At 40.4% G+C, this 9,709-nt stretch overlaps 1 pseudogene; it reads right to left on the reverse strand.

The window, feature by feature from the left end:
• Positions 1–7,060: 7,060 nt before the first annotated feature.
• On the reverse strand, positions 7,061–7,463 carry LOC105548865 (annotated as a pseudogene).
• Positions 7,464–9,709: the final 2,246 nt, after the last annotated feature.

A 9,709-nucleotide genomic window follows, 5' to 3' on the forward strand; every position in this document is an offset into this window, starting at 1 on the left:
TTCTCTGATGGTAGTTTGTATTTCTGTGGGATTTGTGGTGATATTCCCTTTATCATTTTTTATTGCATCTATTTGACTCTTATCTCTTTTCTTCTTTATTAGTCTTGCTAGCGGTCTATCCATTTTGTTGATCTTTTCAAAAAACCAGCTCCTGGATTCACTGATTTTTTTTTTTTTTGAAGGGCTTTTTGTGTCTGTTTTTCTTTCAGTTCTGCTCTGATCTTAGTTATTTCTTGCCTTCTGCCAGCTTTTGAATTTGTTTGCTCTTGCTTCTCTAGTTCTTTTAACTATGATGTTAGGGTGTCAATTTCAGATCTTCCTCCTTTCTGTTGTGGGCATTTAGTGCTCTAAATTTCCGTCTACACACTGCTTTAAATGTGTCCCAGAGATTCTGGTATATTGTGTCTTTGTTCTCATTGGTTTCAAAGAACATCTTTATTCCTGCCTTCATTTAGTTATGTACCCAGCAGTCATTCAGGAGCAAGTTGTTTAGTTTCCATGTAGTTGTGCAGTTTTGAGTGAGTTTCTTAATCCTGAGTTCTAATTTGATTGCACTGTGGTCTGAGAAACAGTTTGTTGGGATTTCTGTTCTTTTACATTTGCTGAGGAGTGCTTTACTTCCAATTATGTGGTCAATTTTAGAATAAGCGCGATGCGGTGCTGATAAGATAGTATATGCTGTTGATTTGGGGTGGAGAGTTCTGTAGATGTCTGTTAGGTCTGCTTGTTGCAGAGCTGAGGTCAGGTCCTGGATATCCTTGTTAACCTTCTGTCTTGATCTGTCTAATATTGACAGTGGTGTGTTAAAGTCTCCCATTATTATTATTATTATTTATTTATTTATTTTTTTTTTTGAGTTGGGGTCTCACTCTGTCACGCAGGCTGGAGTGCAGTGGCTCAATCTTGGTTCACTGCAAGCTCTTCCTACCAGATTCATGCTATTCTCCTGCCTCAGCCTCCCGAGTAGCTGGGACTATAGGCACCCGCCACCACACCTGGCTAATTTTTTGTATTTTTAGTAGAGACGGGGTTTCACTGTGTTAGCCAGGATGGTCTTGATCTCTTGACCTCGTGATCCGCCCGCCTTGGCCTTCCAAAGTGCTGGGATTACAGGCGTGAGCCACTGTGCCTGACCAAAGTCTCCCACTCTTATTGTTTGGGAGTCTAAGTCTCTTTGTAGGTTTCTAAGGACTTGCTTTGTGAATTTGTATGCTCCTGTATCGGGTGCATATATATTTAGGATAGTTAGCTGTTGTTGAATTGATCCCTTTACCATTATGTAATGGCCTTCTTTGTCTCTTTTGATCTTTGTTGGTTTAAAGTCTGTTTTACCAGAGACTAGGATTGCAACACCTGGTTTTTTCTTTCTCTCCCATTTGCTTGGTAAATCTTCCTCCATCCCTTTATTTTGAGCCTATGTGCGTCTTTGCACATGAGATGGGTCTGCTGAATACAGCACACTGATGGGTCTTGCCTCTTTATCCAATTTGCCAGTTTGTGTCTTTTAATTGGGACATTTAATTCATTTATATCTATGGTCAATATTGTTATGTGTGAATTTGCTCCGTTATTATGATGTTAGCTTGTTATTTTGCCCACTAATTGATGCAATTTCTTCATAGCATTGATGGTATTTACAATTTGGCCTGTTTTTGCAATGGCTGGTACCAGTTGTTTCTTTCCATGATTAGCACTTCCTTCTGGAGCTCTTGTGAGGCAGTCCTAGTGGTGACAAAATCTCTCAGCATTTGTTTGTCTAGAAAGGATTTTATTTCTCCTTCACTTATGAAACTTAGTTTGGCTGGATATGAAATTCTGGATTGAACATTCTTTTCTTTTAGAATGTTGAGGCCTGGCATGGTGGCTCACGCCTGTAATCCCAGCACTTTGGGAGGCCAAGGAGGGTGTATCACAAGGTCAGGAGATCAAGACCATCCCAGCTAACATAGTGAAACCCCGTCTCTACTAAAAATACAAAAAAAAAAAAAAAAGCTTGGTGTGGTGGCAGTTGCCTGTAGTCCCAGCTACTGGGGAAGCTGAGGCAAGAGAATGATGTGAACCTGGGAGGCAGAGCTTGCAGTGAGCTGAGATCACACCACAGCACTCCAGCCTGGGTGACAGAGGGAGACTCTGTCTCAAAAAATAAAAAATAAGATTAAAAAATGTTGAATATTGGCCCCTTCTCTCTTCTGGTTAGTAGGTTTCTGCTGAGAGATCCGCTATTAGTCTGCTGGGCTTCCCTTTGTGGGTAACTCAACCTTTCTCTCTGGCTGCCTTTATCTTTCATTTCAACCTTGGTGAATCTGGCAATTATGTGTCTTGGGGTTGCTCTTCTTGAGGAGTATCTTTGTGGTATTCTCTGTATTTCCTGAATTTGAATGTTGGCCTGCCTTGCTAGTTTGGGAAGTTTTCCTGGATAATATCCTGAAGAGTGTTTTCCAACTTGGTTCCATTATCCCCATCACTCGCCAGTCTAGCAATCAAATGTAGATTTGGTCTTTTCACATAGTCCCATATTTCTTGGAGGCGTTGTTCGCTTTTTACTCTTTTTTCTCTAACCTTCTCTTCTCACTTTATTTTATTACTTTGATATTCAATCACTGATACCCTTTCTTCCACTTGATCAAATCGGCTACTGAAGCTTATGCACATGTCACGAAGTTCTCGTGCCATGATTTTCAGCTCCATCAGGTCATTTAACGTCTTCTCTACACTGTTTAGCCATTTGTCTAATCTTTTATCAAGGTTTTTAGCTTCCTTGCGATGAGTTTGTACATCTTCCTTTAGCTTGGGGAAGTTTGTTATTACTGACCTTCTGAAGCCTACTTCTTTCACCTCATCAAAGTCATTCTCCATCCAGCTTTGTTCTCTTGCTGGCAAGGAGCTGCAATCCTTTGGAGGAGAAGAGGCACTCTTGAGTTTTAGAATTTTCAGCTTTTGTGCTCTGGTTTCTCCCCATCTTTGTGGTATTATCTACCTTTGGTCTTTGATGTTGGTGACCTACAGATGGAGTTTTGGTGTAGATGACCTTTTTGTTCATGTTGATGCTTTTCCTTTCTGTTTGTTAGTTTTCTTTCTTTTCTTTTCTTTCTTTTCTTTTCTTTTTTTTTTTTTTTTTTGAGATGGTGTCTCACTCTGTTGCCCAGGCTAGAGTGCCATGGCGCAATCTCAGCTCACTGCAAGCTCCGCCTCCCTGGTTCACGCCATTCTCCTGCCTCCACCTCCCAACTAGCTGGGACTAGAGGTGCCCACCACCACACCTGGCGAATTTTTTGTATTTTTAGTAGAGACAGGGTTTCATTGTGTTAGCCAGGATGGTCTCGATCTCCTGACCACCCACCCGCCTCAGCCTCCCAAAGTGCTGGGATTACAGGTGTGAGCCACCACACCCAGCCTGAGCCACCATGCCTGGCCAGTTTTCCTTCTAATAGTCAGGTCCCTCAGCTGCAGTTCTGTTGGAGTTTGCTGGAGTTCCACTCCAGACACTGTTTGCTTGGGTATCACCAGTGGGGGCTGCAGAACAGCAAATATTGCAGAATAGAAAATATTGCTCCCTGCTCCTTCCTCTGGAACCTTCAACCAAGAGGGGCAGCCGCCTATATGAAGTGTTTGTTGGCCCCTATTGGGAGGTGTTTTCCATTTAGGCTAGCAGGGGTCAGGGACCCACTTGAGGAGGCAATCTGTTCATTCTCAGAGCTCAAATGCTGTGCCGGGAGAACCACTGTTCGTTCTCTTCAGAGCTGTCAGACAGGGACATTTAAGTCTGCAGAAGTTGTCTGCTGCCTTTTGTTCAGCTATGTCCTGCCCACAGAGGTGGAGAGAGTCTAGAAGTGGTAGGCCTTGCTGAACAGGCAGTAGGCCTATTCAAGCTTCCTGGCTGCTTTGTTTACCTACTCAAGCCTCAGCAATGGCAGACGCCCCTCCTCCAGTCAGGCTGCCATCTGGCAGATTGATCTCTGACTGCTACTCTAGCAGTGAGCAAGGGTCTGTGGGTGTGGGAGCTGCCAAATCAGGCGTGTTAGAGAATCACCTTGTCTGCCGGTTGCTAAGACGTTAGGAGAAGCACAATATTTGTGTGGGAGTGTCCCGTTTTTCCAGGTAGTCTGTCATGGCTTCCCTTGGCTAGGAAAGGGAAATCCCTCTACCCCTTGCGCTTCCCGGGTGAGGCGACGCCCTGCCCTGCTTCAGTTCGCTTTCTGTGGGCTGCACCCACTGTACAACCAGTCCCAATTAGATGAACCAGTTACCTCAGTTGGAAATGCAGAAAACATCCATCTTCTGCATCAATCACGCTGGGAGCAGCAGACTGGAGCTGTTCCAATTCAGTCATCTTGGAACGCCCCTCCTCCATAAGTGTATATCTTTTAGCTACTGAGCATCCACGAGTGAATTTTGACAGCTCAAGATACCTATAACTATCTTGCCAAGATTAGTGGTCTGAACATTTATGGTCTTATAGTAAGGCAATCCTAGGTTCCCAGGCATAAATTATTTAAAAATATAAAGAACACTTCTGACTCATCTACGTATTTAAACCTACTATCATTTTCTTCAAAGATATAATATCATTCCTTTCTTCCAAATTTCATTAGGTACCCACTGGGGTACTGAATAAAGTATACAACTTTATATTTACCATCCCAGCCTCACTGGAAGCCTCCCCTCCAGGCAAGATGGTTCACTCACTGTCTTCCAGATTTCAAGAGAGGCCTCAAGAATTCCCACTGCCATGCCTTTGCCAACAAACGTCTGCACTTGGCATGATCTATGTCCCTAGGTCCAGACAAATACAGCATCTGTTAGGAATGCTTGGTACAGTCATGCCTCAATTCTGATCTTCTAGACATTTAATTTCTTGGAACATTCAGAATAATGAATTTGATACCAAGATCAAATTCCAAAAATTAAATGTCTAGAAGATCAGAAGTGAAGGAGTGAAACCTTGAGCAAGTGCAGTTTTCTTTTTTTTTTTCTTTTGAGAGAGTCTCACTCTTTCACCCAGGTTGGAGCACAATGGCATGACCTTGGCTCACTGCAAGCTCTGCCTCCCAGGTTCAAGTGATTCTTCTGCCTCAGCCCCCTAAGTAGCTGGGATTACAGGCACCCGCCATCATGCCTGACTAATTTTTGTAATTTTGTAGAGACAGTGTTTCACCATGTTGGCCAAGCTGGTCTTGAACTCCTTACCTCAGGTGATCCACCCACCTTGGCCTTCCAAAGTGCTGGGATTACAGGTGTAAGCCACCACACTTGGCCTGTGCAGTTTTCTTAAATACCAATTTCTTCATCCATTGAATTGTGACAATAATGCCAAATGTGCAGAGCTGATGTGAGTGTTAAACTTTGTAAATTCTAGAAAGTTATGGAAATATTAGGTGTATCATTATAATTCCTGTTCAATACCATGTATTATTTGTATTATTTGCCTTATTTCTCCATCTATTATTCTAAAGTTTTTGAGAGTGCTGTATAGTTATTATAATTTGTTTCCCCAATATGCTTGGACAAGTGTCCTTTCTATTCTATATGAACAAAAATATTTGTCAATTGATGAACTAGATTTGATACAGTGATGAAATGCTTTCAGATTATCTCATATTTGACATTTTATTCATTGGTTAGTAATATGTGAAGACAGGGCTTAACCATTGTTACAAGAGCTTTATATTCTGCATATTAATTTTTAAAAATGTACAGTTCTCTTTTTCATCTCTCTGCTGTAAAACCAAATGCTGAATTGGATCAAATGCCAGCTCTTATGCACTTTCAGCTTTGAAAGTTAGGACACAGCTTTGAGTCTCTCTGACTGCAGACTGACTTGTAATTTAAGCTACCAGAGGCTGGGTGTGTATCAAAACACAGTGGCTTTACTCAGAGGTTTTAAACAGCTACAAAAGTGGAAAAGCGGAGGATGGAAGGGAAAAAGAGAAAGGGTACTTTGTTTGAGCGACCTATTTTATTTATTTATTTTTTTGTATCCATTGATCACAGGACATCAGTGGCTACTTCAGGGACTTGGGTTAGTAGTCTCCAGGGTTTACTTTATTGGGTATCTAGGACAAACCTGACAGTCTGGAGTAGAGCAAGACAAATATGTAATACAGTCAACTAGATTATTTAAAAAGCCACCTTTCTGTTATTCTTATGGGGTTGAGCAAATTGTTTCTCTATATGAGTATAACATTTATCACCCATGTTCAAGGCTTTAAAGCAGAGTTGAAGGCAACCTGAGAATGACTCAGTATTCTTTCTTCCCTTATGTTTTATATCTGCTACTGAATTATCAGTGATGGCTCACTGTGCTTCCAGTGAGGGCAGAGGGTGTTGGGCTCCCCCTAAACAGGGAGAAAAAAGAACAACAAGGATATATGTCTTTTTCACGCTGCCTACTGGTTTTGAATGTTTTAGGCTATTTAACTGGAAGAAGAAGGAAATGTTAAAGTTACTTTAAAACTCTGCAACTGCTTGATTAACAAGGAGGATAAAAACTATTGGATAAAACAGAGTTATTTAAATAAGGTTTAGCAATTCAGCAACATCTATCAAAATCTTTATTATTTTCGTGTTTAAAAAATACTTTAGGCCAGGCAGGGTGGCTCACGCCTATAATCCCAGCACTTTGGGAGGCTGAGGTGGGCAGATCCCCTGAGGTTAGCAGTTCGAGACAAGCCTGACCAACATGGAGAAACCTCGTCTATATTAGCTGGACATGGTGGTGCACGCCTGTAGTCCCAGCTACTCAGGAGGCTGGCAGGAGAATTGCCTGAACCCAGGAGGCAGAGGTTGTGGTGGGCTGAGATCCCATCATTGCACTCCAGCCTGGGAAATAAGAGCAAAACTGTCTCAAAAAAAAAAAAAAAAAAAAAAAAAACCCAATAAAACAGAAAAACAAAACAAAATCAGAAGAACTTTATACAGTAAAAAAGAAAGCAAAAATAGATTTTTGTTCAAAGAAGAAAAGATATGCTGCCATTGTCATGGTTCTGTAGATGATTTTAGTCTCTGGCTCCTCAACTGTGCACTGAAGTATAGGTTGATTTCAACCATGGCTTCTCCAGCTTCAGTCATTTATCAAAGCTAAAACCATAGTTTAAAGATACGTGAAAAAATAGAGCAAGTGGAAATTAAGCTTGATTATGGTCTTTCATGTATTACCTTTGCTGTCCTTGATTGTGTATTTCTGTTGGATCAAACACTCCTATGTTACTGCTTGGCATCATAATGAATCAATATATATTCCAAGTGGCAATAGGTAAGTTGAGAAGGAAGATGAACCAGTGTAACAAAATAAGCATTAATACAGTGACAATAGTATGGCCAATCAATCTTGGAATTACCTACTTGTTTAATTTTGAGCAACATGATCTAACATTAATGTAATCACACTCTAAATCAGACAATGTAATTATGAAGACTGAGAGAAAAATGAGCCTGCAACTGAGGAGAAAGAAGGCAAAGACCATGTCCTCTTCCTCCATCTATCAAAAGCTTTAAAATGTTTATTTACTTAGAAATCCTACTCCTGATAATGTTTCAAAAGAAAACAGTAGAAAAGGCTGGGCGCGGTGACTCACACCTGTAATCCCAGCATTTTGGGAGGCTGAGGCAGGTGGATCACGTGGTCAGGAGATTGAGACCATCCTGGCGAACATGGTAAAACCCTGTCTCCTACCAAAAATATTTAAAAAATTAGCCGGGCTTGGTGGCCGGCGCCTGTAGTCCCAGCTACTGGGGAGGCTGAGGCAGGAGTATGGCATGAACCCCTGGGGCCGAGTTTGCAGTAAGTGAAGATCACACCACTGCACTCCAGCCTGGGCAACAGAGAGACTCTGTCTCAAAAAAAAAAAAAAAAAAAAAAAAAATTAGCTGGGTGTGGTGGCCGGTGCCTGTAGTCCCAGTTGCTTGGGAGGCTGAGGCAGGAGGATTGCTTGAACCTGGGAGGCAGAGGATAGAGTGAGCCGAGACCGTGCCATTGCACTCCAGCCTGGGCAACAGAGTGAGACTCCGTCTCAGAAAAAAAAAAGAAAAGAAAGAAAATTTGTTATTTACCAAGATATCATCTATCATATAACATGAAATATAATACAATCATTACAATACTGCCATTTAAAGTGATATTAAACTAATAAAATGGGGTAATGTTAAGAGAAAAAAGTGGGACATAAAATTATATATATATTGTATGTTAAAAGCTATAAAAAACCAACATAATACATAAAATGTAAGACAATATACAAAAATGCTAATACAGTTATATCCAGATATAGGTAATATTTAATTTTCTCAACCTTTTTTGTAGGTTTTGTAAGGACAATTAAAATTTTAAAATAAGAAGCATAATTATCCCTGCTGAAAATAAGAGATTTTCCTTCTCTTTTTTTTTTATCAGAGCATTTATTCTAGAAAGCTTGTAATTTTAAACATAATTATCCTCAGTATCTGTGAGCGATTGGTTCCAGGCCCCCCATGACCCCCAGGATACCAAAATCCAAAGACGCTCAAGTCTCTTCTATAAAATGGCATAGTATATGCATGTAACTTATACAATCCTCCTATAGACTTTAAAGCATCTCTAGATTACTTATAATACCTAATACCATGTCTACATATCACTTCATTTACATGGACTGAATGTAGTACTTGGTATGTGGCAAACTGAAGTTTTGCTTTTTGAAGCTTTGTGGAATATTTTTTTTTTTCCCCAAATATATTTGATCCATGGTTGATTGAATCCACAGATGCAAACTCCTGGATTCAGAGGGCCCACTGTACTTTCTTGGTTCATTAAAATGTATATAAATCATCTTGAAGACTAGATAGGCCCTTTGTCAGCCCAGGAATGTCTCTCTCAATAATCTAGGAACAATGCCATTGAAATGTACACATCGAGGGAGATAGCATCCTTAATCTCCCAGTTTCTGTGGGAGGACAGGAATCTAACTTCAGTGGAAGCCAGGCTCCAGAACTACCTTCTGTCATAAAAATACGAGAAGTTTGCTTTTCCCCTGGACAAGGTCACCTAGCTAACAGGAATGATCTCAATTTCTAGGTAAAGTTAGGATGAATGATGCTTGCAAATGGGGCTGTCATGTTGTCTTACCTGAGAAATTGTTATTTATCTTGAAAACATGTATGTAATGAGTTGTATCTGCTTGGCAATATAAGGGGGTATGATTACTTTCTGTTTTTTGAATCTCTTAATGGTTTACCTGTGATGTACCTCACATTCTGGCTTAATGTTTATTCAATAATTTTCTTTACCACCTTTATGGAGAGAATTTCTGGGTTGGGAGAAGATTATCCTTCTAATTATATTTATAATCAAATAAGTTCACATTGATATAATGAGCTTTATTATGCTTACAATGGGAAATATACTTTAAAATTATTGCCTTTTTTCCTAGTTGATGATTTCTTTACCTTTTCATTAGCAATAACTAACACCACTTTATTGGTTTATTCTACTCTAAGCTCTAAGCTCCCTTCCACTTCCAATTATTTTGACTTACAGACTGTCTGTTCCATTTTCTTCTCAGCTTCACAGCATAGTTTTTAAGACCGGGAAATACATCTGCACTATCTTGTACAACTAGGAGCTCTACAAGTGCCCCATGTAAGTAAACTTAAAGCCTTCCCTATTTTCTTTCTCCTTCCTTCCTTCCTTCCTTCCTTCCTTCCTTCCTTCCTTCCTTCCTTCCTTCCTTCCTTC

This window comes from Mandrillus leucophaeus, unplaced genomic scaffold (genome assembly GCF_000951045.1).
Source record: "Mandrillus leucophaeus isolate KB7577 unplaced genomic scaffold, Mleu.le_1.0 Scaffold424, whole genome shotgun sequence".
Lineage (NCBI taxonomy): Eukaryota > Metazoa > Chordata > Mammalia > Primates > Cercopithecidae > Mandrillus > Mandrillus leucophaeus.